Genomic DNA, 17,096 nt, shown 5'->3' on the forward strand with positions numbered 1-17,096 from the left:
CTGTTTTTTTTGCGCTTCAAGTGTAGGATGAATCCGTTTCTGGCAAGGTGCAATAAAAATCAAAAGGACAACTACTTGTCTGTTCTGCTTTAATCAACTGACTCGAATACTGCTCCAAAAATGTAAAATTCTTGGCCGTACAACTTCTTTTTAAAGTAACGGAAATAGTGACTTTCCCTGGTAACTAGTTACTTTGACTATAGAGTAATTCAGTGACCAACTAAGTTAATTTTTGGAAGAAGTAGTGAATAACTATTACTAAATTTCAAAGTAACATGCCCACCACTGATAAAGAGGCACTACACTATCCACAAGATCTTAACGGTTTGTTTGTTTTTACTCCAGCTAATAAGCCTGTAATAACAGCACCCGCAGAGTAGCATGCTTCGCTTCTGTGGTTTTCATTACGTAGCCAAGGAGGAGTGGAGTGTTTACCAATACAGCAAATGGTCGCCGTAGCAACAGGTGGCGCTCAGACTTTAGGGTTCTGTGAGGTGACATTAAACCTTTTGATAATCTTCCTGTGATAGAATGAGGATGAGGACCTGCCCTGGAAATAAGATGTGAAAATATTTTTATCAAATATGTATCGATATACACAGTAAAAAAAATCTTAACCCGTTGGCACAACGGGTTGCTCATTTTGAATATATTTTTTCACATTTTAAGATATCTTACCTTACTTCTATTATGTTCATTAATTAATTTTCCAGCCACTACCAGCCAATCACAGGGCAGACAAAGACAGACACTACCAATTCCAAGAGACAACTTTGACTTGCTAACCAGCCACCAAAGTGTGTTTTTGGTACGTGGGAGGAAACCGGTGAGTCCGGAGAAAAGCCATTCAGGCACATTCAGAACATGCAAACTCCACAGGGGAAGACTGGTAGCATGAATTGAACCCAACTGTTAATCCAAATCTTAACCTCTAACATGAACCCTAAAACCCTCATCCTAACCTGCCAACCACCAGGCCAAATATTTTAAGATTAATTCACTTTAAAAAAAATCTCTTACATAATAGATGGAAGATAACTCAGCTAATTTTAAGAAATGTTTTTGACCAACCATAGAAAAACAATCCTTAAAATTAAATTGATCTACACAATACTAGAAATTAAAAGTTGGCTTAAACTGTAGCATAGAAAAAATGTTTTATTGTCTTACCTTAACTTAAACTTAATAAAGTCTATGTGCTGCTCTTTTTAAATAAAAGTATCAATAGTTAAAAAAAAAGACCAAGCGACGAGAAAAAAAACGAGTAGGTGGCTTGACTTACTGCCACCTCGTGAATAATATTGCAAAATATTTTTTTTTTCGGGGGGATAAGTTGAGCGCTAAATCAAAAACCTTGCCCTCACTATCGCCTTTTGCCATGAGGCAAGATAATCACGTGCCTCACGCTGCATCTGCAGACTCTCAGCACAGTAATACGTTAAATATGAAAATTAGGAATCTTTTAAAAAAGAAAATCCCAAAATTGTATAGTTAAATAAAAATTAACGAACACTCAATTAATATAACAATTTAATATATTTTAATTTTATAATTCTATGAGTCCTCCAACTGCAAGTCTCTGAGATGGGAGAAAATGGGAGTATATGTATTTCAAAAACATATATATATATATATATATATATATATATATATATATATATATATATATATATATATATATATATATATATATATATATATATATATATATATATATATATTCTCCCAATTGGGTAAGATGTTTCCTTTTTGTAGTTTGGATCAAAAAAATTGTAGCAAAAGCTCTATAAAAAAACTTTATACATCAAAAAATGTAATGATAGGTTCATAGTGTTGAGCGAAGACCAATGATTATTAGGCTTATAAGAAGAACAAAAGAGGGAGAAATTCTCAAGCTGCAAAATATTAAGCCAGTTCCAAAGCTCCTCTGAGCCCTATGTCTTAATTAAAATCTCCAAATTTACAAAAAGCAGATAAAGCAGAATTCAAATGAAGCAACATAATTGGCAAATAATGACCGTGATGCAAAGATTGCGCAAGTGCCCAATATTACACTGAATTGAGATGCAAACAGTGCTTAAGCACTCAATAAAACTTCAAAGATAGAACCCTGGCATTATAAGCAATCTTCCTTGCAAGTGTTCAGTAGTCAAAATGTAACTATCCTGGTATGATAAGTACTCTTCATTGCAAACAAAAATGCGACACTCATTTCAACAAATGTATTATAAACATGACATGATTTTCTTAGCACTTAACTTCTGTCATATCGAGAAAGCAAACGTTAATGTGCAAAACATGCCGCGCAAGCAGTCAACCTGCTGCGGGACTGTACATGTTGAGTTTAGCCCCGAGAATACTTATTCGGGCCCCAACGCGTCACGACACACGATCGCGTTTATAATCCTGGATCGGTTTTCCTCTCTTGGCGTAAGCTGCAGGCTGCGTATGGTTGCAATGTAACCGGGTCCGTTTTTGGAACAGGTGATTATGGGAAGGAGAAGCCGGAATGCTGCTGGGTCGTAGTAATATTGTTGGTTACGGGGGTCAGCGGGTTCAGACTGTGACACTGCAGGTGTTGGCTTGCATATCAAAGACGAGGACGGCCTTGATAAATAATTACTCTTGTAAAGAAATGCTCGCATTATTTTGTCTTTCTCTGTAGAAAAAGTGCAACTTCTTTAATCCTCCGCTACTTCGCTCCTCGTACTACGGCCTCAGTGCATCGCTAGTTGGAAACTATTTGTAAACAATATTAAACGAAAAATCCAAACATCGACAAACGTTGCCCGCATGCGATAAAAAGATGACCGAAAACAGCAAAAGATGCTTGTACAGCAGCTGAAAGCAGTAAATGGGACACACATCACAGAATCCACATATCTGTATTTACAGCCATGCATCTATTATCTGCACCGCTTATCCTAAGTAGGGTCACGGGGGTGCTGGAGCCCATCCTAGCTATCTTCGGGCAGTGGGCACGGGACACCCTGAACTGGTTGCCAGCCAGTCGCAGGCACACAGGGACAGACAATTCGCTCGCTCATTCACACCTAGGGCCAATTAACCTGAAATGCATGTTTTTGGAATGTGGGAGGAAATCGGAGTGCCTGTAGGAAACCCACGCAAGCACGGGGAGAACATGCAAACTCCACACCAGAGGTTCTATCTCATGACTTCAGAACTGTGCCGCACACGCGCTAACTACTGCGCCGCCGTGCTGCTCTCTGTATACACAGTATATAGTAAAACGAGAAAAAAATATGAGCAATAGAAAGCAACAAAAACTCTATTAATATATAATAAAACAGGGGAAAAATGAGCAAAAATAATAATAATGAGCCACCACATTTAAATAGAATTTATCAACACAAAATAAACAATTGATAAATATTATTGTTCACATTTTACTATATATGTATTTTAAACTGTCGTGTGGGGGAACACAGGTATTTAGTAAAACTATAGTAAAATTATATCTTAAAAAGTTAGAAAATATATAATTAGAAAAGGAAAATCACCCTTCACCCTATCGTATTCCTAAACTAAGTATATCCCCAAAAGCCTTCTGTGTGTAACTCTAATCAATACATTGTAACGAGGAATTATAAGCATTTGCCTAAACCAGGGTTCTCATTGATGAATCCCGTCTGCTATAACGAAATCTTAATCTAACTAGACTTTTCAATCGGAACAATGTTGATAATACGAAATAAAAGTCAGCAATAGAGCAGCTCATCCAAATGGAACGTCATGACATTTTAGGAAATGTTAACATATTTTTAATATAACACGTAAAACCCATGTTATGCTACAAGGGCCTTCAAATCAACCTGTAAAGGCCTCATGGGAGATTTCTGAGCCTGGTAACAAGTAATGGCTGTAATATAATTGGTCAAACCTCATATCTGGAAGCGGCTCTTCATCTCATCTCATTAGCAACACCGCTTATCCTCAGTAGGGTCGTGGGGGTGCTGGAGCCCATCCCAGCAATCATCGGGCAGTGGGCAGGGGACACCCTGAACTGGTTGCCAGCCAATCGCAGGGCACACTCACTCGCTCATTCACATTCGGGACAATTTGGACCGGCCAATTCACCTGAAATGCATGTTTTTGGAATGTGGGAGGAAACCGGAGTGCCCGGAGGAAACCCACGCAAGCACGGGGAGAACATACAAACTCCGCACAGGAAGTCTGGAGCTGGATTTGAACCCACGCAGGAGGTTCCCAAGACATGATCTGTGCCGCACATGCGCTAACCACTGCGCCGCCGTGCTGCCCTGGAAGCGGCTCTTTCTGCTCCAAAATAGCTCCTCAGATAGTTTTTGTTGCTTTCATCCATATTTTACCAATCATCACTGAACATGATGCACAAAAATGGCTTAAAATGGGGAAAAATAAAGCAGAAGGAAAGGGGAACAAAAATGAAAAAAGAAACAATAGTAAAAAATAAGAGTAAAAGAGAAAAAAGAAGAAAAAGGGATAAAGAGAGAAAAATAGGGGGGTAAATTGGAAAAAAATGCTAGGGAAAAAACGAAGACAAATAATAAAATAAAAAATGAATTTAGTGAACAAAAGAAAAAAAGGCAAGAAAACAAGCAAAAAAAGTAGAAAAAATAAAGAACAAATGTAGAAGATAAATAAGAAAAAAAAACAGTTTTGGGGTTTCTTTGATCGCTTTTGTGTTACATTCAAATAATGAGCAAATACATCAAGCCAATCTATTTGCCAACATTGAACTTCCACTACAAAAACTGTGATTAAATGCAGTTCTGTATCATGCAACAAACTAAATAAATCCACAAAATGTTAATATTATACAACAGAAATCTCTTGTAATAGAAGTTGCGAAAACAACTTACATGTGTGGGCCATGTGACCTTTGCCAAATATTACATTAACCAAATTATTAAAATCTGTAACACTAGTGTTTCCCAGTAAGTCAGCAAAAGGTCACTTGATCCGATCACAGATTTTGGACATGTTTGATTCGGTTGCCACATGTCGGATTAACGTTGCCCACGGTTGTTCCAGGGTGCGCTCACGGACCTTGTGTGAATGCTCAGACCCGTGGAAGCTTACAGGGAACATTGCTTGCAGTCCTACACGGCTCACCGCTACAAACTGGATGTCCTTTGCGCCAATTAATAACAATAAATAGCTCTCAGCTTGAAAAAGGTTGGCGATCCCTGGCCTACACCATGCAACCAGTAGAGGGCAGTACATTACAAATCCACCTCTGAAGTGCTCATTTCGAATTGGGCATGCTTCTCTTGAGCGTGTAAATCAAAAGGTTTTTGACTAGCATCTTAGTCAGGATTTAAGATCAGGTAATTGTGCAATTTTGTAATTGTAATCCTGTGCAGTCCTTTGTAATCCTGTGCAGTCCTTTGAGACATTTTTGTGATTAAGGGCTATATAAATAAATGTGACTTGACTTGACTTGATTTCATATCTGTCAAGCTCCAGGGCTCCATGCTCTTACAAACTGTCGTATTTTCCCTTACAAAATACAAAATAATCTTACACCATATTTTTTCTTTCAAACGTGTTTATTTATGTAGTTTAACATGTAATATTTTACATGTTTTTCGTTATATCATATATATTGTTAATTAACATTTTGTTGAGTTGCTCGACATGAATGAGGTTTATTATAAAAACAATTAAGTATCTTGGACGTTCACCTTAGAAGGAAAAAATACATGCAAAAATGATTAAGTAGAATAATAAATTTTCTTATTCAAATTATGAATTCATTTTCTGCATTAAATTATTGTTGGTAATATACTGATTAAAGGGATGACCACAAACCTGTCTCTTTTCATTTTCTCCTTTTATACTTCCTTTTTTCTTAACTTCTTTATACAACATAATAATTCGTAATATAATACATCAAAGCAAGTGAGCCGTTTGAGAGCCGGCTCTCTTTAATGAGTTGAGCCGAAAAAGCCGGTTCTCTAAAAAGAGACGGACTTCCTTTAACTACACAACTACCACATTGATGCAATGCGAAATCCCCAGGCGACAGACGCATGCGCGCAGTAGCATCAGACCGCTCGCTTCGTTTGCAAGGAAAAAAAAAAACGATACCGAGATCGAGGCTTCCGCGCCGAACTGGTTTGACTTGATTGATTTGCCGTTTGGTGATAGTCGGTGAATACCGGCTGGTACCCATAATTGACAAATTTGCGTTTTTCCGGACGGATTTTCTTGTACGTCGTACACGCCTTAAAATGCACAATAAATGTACTTTGTACAGCAAAATCGTACAGGTTGAGATTTGTACTACAAATTTGTGGGATAGGAATAAGGAAGGAAAAAAAATGTTTTTTCACTTTTGCCTTCCGCCATGCTGTCCATAGAAAATAACACCACAGTGCCTAAATAGTTTAAGAAGCTGCTATCGTCCTTTCATGCTTTTTAGGTTAATTTGAACACGATTGTTATGGTCACTCAAATCATTGCAATTCCCAATGCCACTTTTCTCAAGCTCACTGTTCTCAATTATAAAGGCCGTGCCCCAGAGCCGGCCCGAGCCTTCATGTGGTTCTAAGCAAAATTAGATTTGTGGTCCCCTATTACTTGTTAATTTGCATACATACTATAACTCATTCCATGTTATAATCCAAGGATGGGCAACTATTTGGAGTCGGGGCCGCATTTTGGTTGAAAGCCCAAGCCAATGGGCCAATCTTGGAAAAAGATCCAATTTTAAAATTCGGGAATAAGAATACAGGAAGACATTTACATGGTATAGTTCTTTTGAATTAGATTAGTCTCATCAAATTGGTTTTGAAACGATCACAATTAAAGCAAAATTAATATATAAGGTGCCTATTTTAATCAATTCATTTGATATTTAGCTTTCAAGCGCTATGGTAGTTTTACTTTTTAAAAAGTAATCCTTTAGTATTTTTGTAGTCGGATTTTTGTTGAAGTTCAGTATTTTTGTTTCTAGTATTACGGTAGTATTATTTTTGTATTATTTCTACAGTAGTTTACTGGGTAGTTTTTCCATAGAAGTAAATTCTTAGTATTTCTGTAGTATTTTTGTTGTATTCCGATAGTAGACGTTTTGTTATATGTCTGTGGTATTTTTTTTTTAGTGTTACAGTACTTTAATGATTTTAGTGTTTTTGTAGAAATACTATTACTATTTTTTATTCATATTTTTTGTACTATTTCTGTTGTTTTTTGTAGTATTTCTATTGTAGAATTTTTGATGTACATCTGTAGTATTTCTGTAGCAAAGTATTACTGTATTTTTATTTTTGTAGTAGTTTTGTAGTATTTCCATCGTAGATTTTTTTGTAGTATCGCTTTAGTTGTATTTTTGCAGTGTTTCTGTTGTAATACTTCTGTAGTAGTATTTCTGTAGTAATATGTTTCTGTTCGTGTTTTGTATTATAGTATTATGAACAATTTTGTTTTTTAAGTGTTTCTGTAGAAGTGTTTTGATGTATTTCCAAAGCAGTATTTTAGTCATATTTTTATATATTTTTTGAACTATTCACATAGTATGTTTTTTGTCATATTTTGTCAGTATTTTTGTAATATTACTGTAGTTGTGTTTTTCTGGTTATTCTTGGGTAATATTTCTGCAGTATTTCGTATTATAGTATTTTTGTAGTATTTCTATACTATCTTTTCTTTTCTGAATGCAAGCAAAATAATATAAGAGGTCACTGATTTCAAGCACAATATTTGTTATTTAGTTTTGTAGAGCTTTTGTAGTATTTCTGTAGAAGTGTTTTTGTTGTAGACAAACGAGTTCTAAGGTCTTGGGAATCTCATGTGTGGGTTCAAATCCAGCTACCGGACTTACTGTGTGGGGTTTGTATGTTCTCCCCGTGCTTGCGTGGGTTTCCTCCGGGCACTCCGGTTTCCTCCCACATTCCAAAGACATGCATTTCAGGTGGATTGGCCGATCCAAATTGTCCCTAGGTGTGAATGAGCGAGCGAGTTGTCTGTCCCTGTGTGCCCTGCGATTGGCTGGCAAGTTCAAGGTGTCCCCTGCCCACTGCCCGATGATTGCTGGGATGGGCTCCAGCACCCCCGCGACCCTACTGAGGATAAGCGGTGCAGCCAATGAGATGAGATGAGATGAGACAAACGAAAGTGACAATGCGGACTAAGTTGGCTCCAAAAAAGTTAACTGCTCTTTGGGGCCCCCTAGTGGTAGTGGGCCCTAAGTAGCCGCTTAGTTTGCCTATGCCTTGGGCATGGGGATTACATTGAACACAACCTGCTTCATAGCCTTTTAGCCTAGCCCCCCATTCCAACTCCCTCACCCCCAAATTAAGAATTAGCCAAGACGCGGATTTATGCGACAGTCAGCAATCTGTCACCTCATTTGCTTCCATGTGTCACGAAAGCTAGCAGCCATAGAAAGGATTAAAAGGTCACGCCACCCGTGAGCTGTCATTTGTGAGTACGCTCTCTGTGGCAAAGGCTTCTGTCCAAGAACCGATTAATGAAAGTTAACACACACAAACGATGACATGTTCTGCGATCGGATGACTCCTGAGGGAAATGTCTGGCTTGTTAGATGATAAACACCACCCTGCTGATTAATAAAGTTGTACCACAATGTGTTAAGAGACTCAAAACAGCACTGTCATGTTAAAGTCAAGTCAAGTCAAGTCAAATTTATATAGCCCCTAATCACAAAAAGGTCTCAAAGGACTGCACAGGATTACAATGACACAATTACCTGATCTTAAACCAACATGCAGGCAAGGAATAACTCAAAACCTCAGCGTGAGGAAAATGAGAAACCTTGAGAAGGGACCTCACAAGTGGTATCCTGCTTCCAGGATGACGAGGGTAAATTACATTTAGCATTACAGTACACAAACATAGTAAACACTAGGGAAAGTTTGGGAAATGTTTGACAACGTGCATGTCCATCAATACTTATTAAATAATTTGTCTTCTATTGCTTTCCCCCTGGCTACACTGCTTCTAGATGTGTGCATTTCATATTTAAAGGCATTACAAAAGAGCATTTTTATTCAATTAGTTACAGAACATGTAATGTTCCTCCCCGCAATTGTCCAGATATGTTCCATAATATTCCATCCGCAATGGATCTTATGAAATAAATTTTCAAAGTAGACAGTTTGACCGCATATCCCTTGGACAACAATAGCGCATCCCATTAAAAAGCAGTGATTGTACTCATTATAGCCCTCATTTTGATTTGAGTAAGAAGAACTTTGCTTATTGCTGGGGGAGTTGCATGCTTTGATCACCAAAGGCTGCGTCGGGTAAGTTTAGCTGCCTTCATTTACAGCATGTGTTCTTTTTTTGCCTTCGCCTTCTTTTCGGTATGTGATTGTGACTTTTCCTTTTGTGTTTTTTCCGCATGTCCGGCAATTGATATAATATGGTCCTGATAGCTCCCTGTTAGCGTGCAACCTTCGAGAAAGCGTCTAGGTGAGCCCCGTTAGCAGTCGGCTAGCTAGCTAGCCTGCCGTTCTAATTGTTTTTTTCCTCCAGCTGGGTTTGTGTTTGTTGCAGTAATTGTTTTTTGTTGTTGTTGGCTCCTGGTTATTCTGGCTGCTTACCGCATGTTTTTAGTCGGCCAGCCTCCCATTTTTCCGCTGATCACTCCCTGTTAGATATTTTTAGTAGCCAGCTAGCCTGCCGTGTTCTGAATGGTTTAGCCCCTGTTAGCTTTCTGTGTGTTCACTTTGCCAGTTCACTACTACCAATTTACAGTTCACTTAACTCAATTTACATGTAAGCCAATGCGGTGACTGGGTTGCTAGAGTCCTGGTGTTCCTCACATGACGGCAGAGCCCAGGAAGTCAAAAAGGAAACAGTCTTCAAAATGCATTATCTCAGAAAGTACGGTAGTTAGAATATACCAATGACGCGTATGTATAGCTATTATGGAAAATACATGTACTATTTTCTTACATTTTGTATGTTTTAGAATGTGAGTATCCCTTTAAGGAACCAATCACATTTTTGCTATTACTTGTTGATAGGCTCACAAATCTACCCGGACGCCTTGAGGATATAATTGGCAGGCTCTGGCTCATACAATAAGTTTTGGTGAGAGCAGTTGGTGTAACCAATCAGATTTTGAGTTGACGTCTAAACAGAAGCGAGCAGGCGGTAAGCAACGACACCAGTTTCACAAAGTGTGACTGGCTTAGTGGCTGAGGGGCGGTAAGCTACCAAAGTTTTAGCGGAAACAGTCAAAAAGGAAATAATACGCTTGTGTTGATTTAATAGCAAGCAGGAACAGATTTTCTTGCCACTTTCAGCCTAGAAGTAAGATCTTTTGCCTCGTACCCAATTACGACCTGATCCAAATTTTGGTCTGTCATTGCTAAAATGTCGGAAGAGCTTCTGAAGAGATTCTCACTCCCTTTGTTTTCTTTTAATTAGTTGCCCATCATAGTTCTTGTGTTTATACGGATTTCTTTTTACATTAAGTTTCGTTACAAAAGACAGGCGAGGGTTGGCCTAAGAGCAAAAAACACCCTCTACCCTTTCCCAGTCCTGTTCAGTCTAGGCTTCCAGACTGGACCCCTTTTTGGTCGCTGCGCCACTGTTGGACCTAATAACCAGACTGGCAGGGGGAAGCCGGCAAAATTACGTCTCCCCCACCCAAATTCTCGAAATACGTTTCACTTCAAAGAACTCATAAGAGCCGGTTGGTTGCAAACAACACATCTCTAATGGAGCTAAAGGTGTAGTTGTAACGTCCATGGAACGCCAATGCTACCAGCTCAATCAAAACTGATACAGAAGTTCCTAACTACTTCACACTATGTACTTCGCGGCCTCAGTGCATTGTGGGTTGAGAAATACTTTTACAACCCGTTATACCCAACCGAATGTTGCCAGGAGCTTGGCCGGCAGAGTGCATTTTTGTTGGGCCCGATGGCTGTTTTGGTTACAATATCTGAGTAAAATCGTTTGGACAAACACAAAAGTACAACTTTGGCCAAATTTGTTTTGAATCTCTTACAATTAGAGGCAATTAATACATATATTAGTATAGTATAGTATAGTATAGTATAGTTGTGAGTTTTGCAGTAAGTGTCCCGGCTCCTAGGTTTTGTAGCGTATTATGAACTGACCGATAACGGATAATGGATAATGAATAACGAAGATAGATCAATAACCCTTAAAAACCCCAAACCCCCTATTGGTAAATTGTCAGGGCCTGTGGGTCTTGGACTATACCGACATCCTTGGCCTTTGATTTTTGCATTCCGGAGATGGAATAAGAGCTTGCTCTGTCCACTCCATGCATCGGCCCGGTATTGCAGTACCTCCGGGAACGGTGCATTTGCAATGATCGCAGCAAGGCTATAGGGCTAGGACCTTAGCTTGGCCTTTTGGCTGAGAGTAAGTGTCCCGGCTCCTAGGCTTTGTAGCGTATTAAGAACTGACCGATAACGGATAATGGATAATGAATAACGAAGATAGATCAATAACCCTTAAAAACCCCAAACCCCCACTCTGCTGATATGTAAGAGCTTGCTCTGTCCACTCCACGCATCGGCCCGGTATTGCAGTACCTCCGGGAACGGTGCATTTGCAATGATCGCAACAAGGCTATAGGGCTAGGACCTTAGCTTAGCCTTTTGGCTGAGAGTAAGTGTCCCGGCTCCTAGGCTTTGTAGCGTATAATGAACTGACCGATAACGGATAATGGATAATGAATAACGAAGATAGATCAATAACCCTTAAAAACCCCCATAGTATAGTATAGTGTAGTGTAGTGTAGTGTAGTGTAGTATAGTATAGTATAGTATAGTATAGTATAGTATAGTATAGTATAGTATAGTATAGTATAGTATAGTATGGTATGGTATGGTATGGTATGGTATGGTATGGTATGGTATGGTATGGTATAGTATAGTATAGTATAGTATAGTATAGTATAGTATCGTATCGTATCGTATAGCATAGTATAGCATAGTTGAGTATAGCATAGCATAGCATAGTATAGTATAGTATAGTATAGTATAGTATAGTATAGTATAGTATAGTATAGTATAGTATAGTATAGTATAGTATAGCATCGTATCGTATAGCATAGTATAGCATAGTTGAGTATAGCATAGCATAGCATAGCATAGCATAGCATAGCATAGTATAGTATAGTATAGTATAGTATAGTATAGTATAGTATAGTACAGTATAGTATAGTATATAATACTGTAATAATACTTTTGTAGTATTTCGATTGTATTATTTTTCTTTTCAGAATGAAAGCAAACCAATATATCAGGTTCCTGTTTTTAAGCACTAAATTAGGTATTCAGTTTTGTAGCACTTTTCTGTGGTAGTATTTTTGATTTAGACACACAAAGGGACACTGGGGACAAAGTTCGCACAAAAAAAAAACAGTTTTTATTTGTAGTATCATTTATCACCACATATCTTGTTGTTATATTTTGTCAATATTGGTTTGGCCTGCTGGATGAAAAAGCCTGATGGCCGTCGTTTCCCCACCCCTGCCATAGAGAAAATGATTATTTTACCTATACAAAGAGCAAAAATATACAAAATTCAGTTTTTATGAAACATTTAAATAATATTTTCTGTCATATGATTTTGCTATGCATCATGGAAAGTCCCCCTTGTCAAGTGCCCTGCTGTCAAATCTAAGTTCAGCCTGCAGCGCAATGGAGAGACCTGTAAATTGCTCCACTTTGCTTGCCAAGTTCCGATGTATGAAACACAAACTCTGATGGTACAGTTGTAATTTGTCTCTTGCTCTGCTCGGGGGTGGATATTTTCGATATATGCAGTGCCCTCATTTCTCAACAAGAGAAGGTGCTGTGAAATCCTGTGTAATGTGCTGCAGGAAATTGTCCATAAATAACAATGTAATTAGAATTGTGGTATTTTTAATCATTGATGATAATGTAGTGAACAATGTTGACCAGAAGATTAGAGTTGGACAAATGCGTAATGAAAGACTTAAAAAGAAAAATAACCTTTCAAAAAATGTAAGGCTGAATAGGCAATTATTTACAGGACAATAAGACAATGACAAATAGTGCAGTGTCATTAGCAGCTACATTTTTCCACCTAAACAAGAATAGAGAAATAGAATACAAATATACATCTTTCTATACATAAGCATGATATATTTATGCTTGTCTGTGTGGTTGAAAATTCAAATATTTTCAACAGATTTAATGAAAAAGAGCATTGACTAAAAAAAGAAAAGGTGAGAAATATGTAGCGAAATAAAGAAAGCTTCCAACAATTCGGGAAACCATGTTAATCCATCCACCTATCCACTATCTACACCGCTTATCGTCAGTAGGGTCGCGGGGGTGCTGGAGCCCATCCGAGCTGTCTTCAGGGAGTGGGCAGGGGATACCCTGAACTGGTTGCCAGCCAGTTGAAGGGCACACAGAGACAGACAACTCACTCGCTCATTTGTACCTGGGGACAATTTGGACCGGCCAATCAACCTGACATGCATGTTTTTGGAATGTAGGAGGAAATCAGAATGCCCATAAGAAACCCACGCAAGCACAGGAAGAACATGCAAACTCCACACAGGGAAGGTTCGATCTCATGACCTCAGAACTGAGTCACACACGCGCCCACCACTGTGCCGCCGTGCAGCAAATCCTGTAAATATTAATGTTTATTTTTTGGCAGCACATCTAAACAAAACCAGCAAACATAAACAATGTAAAATATTTAGTGTTTAGTTAATTTATTACACTGACAAGTTTGATGTAATCAATTTAGTTAAAATGATTTAGTGCATATAAAAGGGTGAAGTCCTTGCAGAGACTTTTTAGTAGAGGTGTCTCTTTGATAATCAAAAAAACAAAAAGTGGGTGTGTCAGAGGCATGTTGGCCATTATGTGAAAATTTACGGCCCTCACTCGGGTCGCTTTATCTAATCACGCTACATATGCTCGGAATTTCACGGGCAAAGTTGAGACCCTCTTGGGTGCACACTGCAGAAATAGCTGCCAGATACTATATGAGAATCGGATTTTATGGGCGCTGGGTTATATGTGTCACCTTGGCAATTTCTGCCGCGTCATGGAAAGTCCCAGATACCCACCAAGACCCCCCCTTGATCAGAAGCCAGAGAAGGAACTCAATTTCAAACAGACATTAACTCATTCAGTGCCATAATGTATAAATTCGTTTTCAGAAGCAAGGTCCCTTAGTGCCAAAATGTAAAAACCTGAAATTGTTTTTTGTTTTTTTTGTTGTTTTTTTTAATAACGATCCTTAAGGCGTTGGCGCTGCTAATTAATAAAGATCAAGCCTCTAGGGATGATTTTAGTACATACTAGTATATAAATGAGGAGTGGTTTAAAAAGACTTTCGCTGAACGGTGAAAAATTTCATGCCTGTTTTATTTATAGTGAATTGACCGTTTAAATATGCTTGCTTTCTATAAAAGTAGCCGAACGTACTGTATTTTCACGCCCATAAGGGTCATAGCTCAGGAGGTAGAGCGCTCGTCTAGGGATCAAGGGATCCCAGTTCGAATCCCGGCTCGTCCGTGTTACATGCCGAAGTGTCCTTGGGTAAGACACTGAACCCCTAATATCCCCAATAAGCAGGTTAGCGCCTTACATGGCTTCAAGGCCACTATTGGGAAATGTGGAGCACATTGTAATGATAGGTTCATAGTGTTGAGTGTTGAGTGTTGACTTGAAAAGCGCTATATAAATGCAGATCATTTCATTTCATTTCATTCATATTCAACTTGCGTGGAAAAGGATGCGTGACGTCATATGCCATGCATTGTTAGCGGAAGTGCTCATGCATGCTAACGTCGTAGCGTATTTAGCAATTTGAAAGTTATTGTACGACCAGAGGCTGAAGAGATTTCCCCCAAATATTAATCAAATCCAACCTCACTTTCCCTCCATTGAATGCTTTACTTGTTTTCGTCCGCCATGGTGTGTCGATTTCTAAGCTAGGTGGAAAAACATGGAAACAGAGCAGCCAAAGGAGAATTGAAGAGTGATGAATCAATTATCTGCAAGTGGAGGATGCTGAAAAATGAACTCGGACAAGTTTTATCCCTGTGTTTTACTTTATAATCAATATTTAGATAAACCACAACCAAGCTCAGCTTTCCTTCCACTGCTTTTTCTTTTTATACGCACACTTGTATGCTTCTCTTTGTGGTTGTAAAGCCGTTGCGAGGCACTCGCGCCCAATGAGCAAGTGCGCGATCTATGTTAATAAATAGAAAAATAGAACCAGCTACAAAGAGTGCGCCTATTAACACAGTGTGCCTTATAGGTGTGAAGATAAAATATATTTGATTCAGTTCCCTAAGAGTTGTGGCATTTTATTTTGGACCCAAATTGGTTTGAAAAACTTCCTCCCCCTGCAAAAAAAAGTAAAAGGACTGAACAGATGGTTTCTGTAGCTCCATCCTTCTAGTGGAGAGCGTTTACTGCTAACTTCATTGGACTTATTTGGACTCCTGCGTTAGGTCAAGCTCAGTGCATGGCTAATGTTGGACAACACTGGAGTTTCTTCCGGAGTATAAATAGTGCTCCCTTCTCAGAGCTGAGTGGCAGCTATCCTGTAAGTGAAACCAGATACCAGGATCCCTGGCAAGTTCCTGTCAAACCCCCCACCCCAAACCCCCCACCCCCACCCCCGGTCCACGCTTTGATTTGGACCGGCCGACCCCGCCGTTGCCTCGGTGCAACGCACAACAAATGATTCTATTCTGCGAGCCGAAAGCAAAGTCGACATTTTTATATTTTGTCTTGCAACTATTGCAAACGTCCGTGCAGAGGAGTCATGGATAAATTCTACACGAACCCTCTTAACCAGGCCTCGTAATCCTCCCTCCCTAGAGCTCAAAGTACTTGAACAATCTGTGCCCCACTAACCCCCAAACTGTTACTTTAGTGGCAAGGCGCAGTTTTCTCCACCCGTTTCAGCACTTTAGATATTATCTCTTAAGAGCATTTCCTCTTTAAGACTTTAGTCTGTCTTTAGACAGAGCTTTCCACAAGTCAACGGTAGAGCAGGAAATAAATGCAACAAATAATCTGATCATGAAGATATTTGCATTAGAGGCAATGTAGTCTAATCAATAAGCTGCTAATTGCTGTGTCACAAAGTTAAAGAAAAACATGTCGCCGATATTCATATCATATATCATATCCGTCAACTAGTCAGTGTTCACACTTTGATATGCTGAAGTAGCCAAAACGAGGTGTGTCTGCAGATTAGTTGCAGCAGAAGGTGCTGGCTGGTCGCCTTGCCATTAGTCCACCCAAAACATGGCCCATCCACAAATTGCGGGTTTGGTTAGAACTTGTCCTATTGTGAGCTACTTTACGACATCTGGCTTTTCACTGAAGTGTGGGCCACATGCCATAATTTTGGAAATCATGATAACAAATTGAGCAAGTTCTATAATTTACATGTTTTATATATCCCGCTTCACTTCTATACTCTAATGGAAGTATACAAGAATGAATATGCACCTATGTTTGGGTCATTTAATAATAAGCACCAATGGTATTTATAATCCTGATTCATAAATTGTCTTTGCTTTGCATAAGTTTACTTCAGAGACAGACATTCATATAATAATAATAGATTTCTATACTGCATTCAATTATTTCACAGCTAATTTTTCACTCTGATTATAAAATGGACGGGTGGTGAAAAGTGATTTAATGCTTGTTCCCGCATTTTTGATGGTGTAGTATGAAAATTGTGCAAGTAAGACAATACCTGTTTCCGATAGAGTTCCAAATTCCAACCCATACCCCAAAAATGATGAAAAAAGAATAACTTATTCGAGCGCTTCTAAGAAATGCACGCACTTGCACGTGCCACAAAAGGAGCTTGACAGAGGCTGCAATGAGGATTTAATCTAAAAGATAGCGTCACTGGGGAGAACATTTCCAAATTGTGGACGGCACTTTTTAGTATATTGGGGATTTTTTTGCCTCATTTCACAAATTAGTTGAAAATATGATACTTATAGACAAATACAATTAATAAGAAACTCATTATTAATACAATCAGTGAAAAAGATTTCATGAATTACATTTTCTACCTGAGGTAATAAAATAATGCTTAAAATAATTTGG

At 38.7% G+C, this 17,096-nt stretch overlaps 1 protein-coding gene and 1 pseudogene across 1 annotated transcript in view; one reads left to right on the top strand and one right to left on the bottom strand.

Moving 5' to 3' along the window:
• filip1l (filamin A interacting protein 1-like) overlaps nt 1-17,096 on the bottom strand; it is a 62,397-nt gene that overhangs the window by 44,470 nt on the left and 831 nt on the right. The window lies entirely within an intron of this gene.
• On the top strand, nt 11,176-11,319 carry LOC148370193 (U2 spliceosomal RNA; annotated as a pseudogene).

This window comes from Urocampus carinirostris, chromosome 3 (genome assembly GCF_059441175.1).
Source record: "Urocampus carinirostris isolate Australia breed hairy pipefish chromosome 3, RoL_Ucar_1.0, whole genome shotgun sequence".
In the NCBI taxonomy this organism is placed as follows: Eukaryota; Metazoa; Chordata; class Actinopteri; order Syngnathiformes; family Syngnathidae; genus Urocampus; species Urocampus carinirostris.